Genomic DNA, 1,761 nt, shown 5'->3' with positions numbered 1-1,761 from the left:
CAGGCCTCGCGCTTTCTCTCGCGAGAATGAACGGGCCTGAGGGGGCGAGTGCTTGCCAAACCAGGAACCTGCTCTCGCAGCCTGCGACCTCTGGCGGGCGGAAGAAGCGAGCGCGACTGTGAATTCAACCAGGTGGGCTGGGTCGGCTTGCGTCAGACTCCGCCTCCCGAGACCACGCCTCGCCGAGTCCCGGATGTGCTCCAGGAAGGGATAGGGTAGGCACGGAAGTGTTGCTTACTGGGTCCTGAATGGGCTGTGTGCTTCTCTAGGTGGGGGACTTGAGAGACTGTAGATGGGTCTAGGGAGTGGTCGAATATAAATAAGCTAGATTTTTTTTTTTTTAATTCCAAGGGAACTCCCTAGGAATTCCTCCCATGGCCTTGTGGAACGATCTGCCAAAGAAAAAATATTTATCTCTGTAGGTAAACTCTCAATAACGTGCTGTTCGTACGTGAAATGCTTAATTCACCCCAAGTTTCTTGGAACCCTCTAGAGATCTCCAGTCTCTTCAGTCTTTCAGGCCTTCTGAGTTCTCTGACTCCCCTTCTCTGAGCCCCAATGGGGAAAATCTCTCTTCAGCTTACAGGAAATTCAAACTATTTTGATGAAGGTGAAGTTGAAGCTCCCCTGTGTGATTTTTGGCAAGGTTTTTATTTCCGGGAGAAATGTATGATTCTAAGATAAGCATGGCAGACTCAATCAATAATGTTAAATAAATAAATAAATTGTGATGTTCTTAGGGAGAAACCATTTAATAGGCAATTACTAAACAAATGTACCCAGTGTGACAAAGTGCCTCAGTTTAGATTTAAGCATTCACCAGATCGCCATGTGTGTTGTTTCTCATTGCCCCTACATGACAACATGTGCAAAAGGAGAATATCCAGCTACTGTGAAGGAATCGAATACAGTCAATTTTTATAAAGCTAATAGGTCTTTTGTTGTTCAAAGGTAGTGGCATTATCATGGCTCACTGCAGCCTCTAACTCTTGGGCTAAATAAAGCAATCCTGCTTCAGCCTTCCGAATAACTGGGACTACAGGCATCCATCACCACGCCTGGCTAATTTTTGTATTTTTTGCAGACATGGAGTGTTGCTTTGTGCCCAGGGTGATCTTGAACTCTGATAATCTTTTAATTTTTAGGCTGGGTTGTGAGATCAAGAGGATATAGTTTATTATTATGCTTCATAACTTTGTGATAGGTGGTAAGAAGAAAAACATTAAGCTCAGAAGGGAGAGATAAAGCGTGGGTGTGTGGGGGAGGAAGGAGTGGTCTGTGTATGTGAAATTTTAGCTAGGATGACCACAGGCCTCCTTGAGAGGATGTCTTTTTTTTTTTTTTTTTTTTTTGAGACAGGGTCTCGCTCTGTCACCCAGGCTGGAGTGTAGTGACGCAGTCTCAACTCACTGCAATCTCTGCTTCCTGGACTTAAGCTATCCTCCCACCTCAGCCTCCTGAGTAGCTGGGACTGCAGACACGCACCACCATGCCCAGCTAATTTTTGTATTTTTTGTAGAGGTGGGGTTTCACCATATTGCCGAAGCTGACCTTGAATTCCTGGGCTGAAATGATCGTCCCACCTTGGCCTCCTAGAGTGCTGGGATTACAGAGCCACAGTGCCTGGCCCAAGGGTATCTTTTGAGGATGGCATGAAGGAGGGGAGAGAGCGATCATGCAGTTAACTAAGATAAGAGCATTCTCAGTAGCAAATGCGTCTGGGGCACCAACAGGGAGATTCCCTAGAAGTCTATCGCAGTT

Source organism: Pongo abelii, chromosome 19 (genome assembly GCF_028885655.2).
Source record: "Pongo abelii isolate AG06213 chromosome 19, NHGRI_mPonAbe1-v2.0_pri, whole genome shotgun sequence".
NCBI lineage: Eukaryota > Metazoa > Chordata > Mammalia > Primates > Hominidae > Pongo > Pongo abelii.
Note: the sequence above shows the minus strand (reverse complement) of the source record.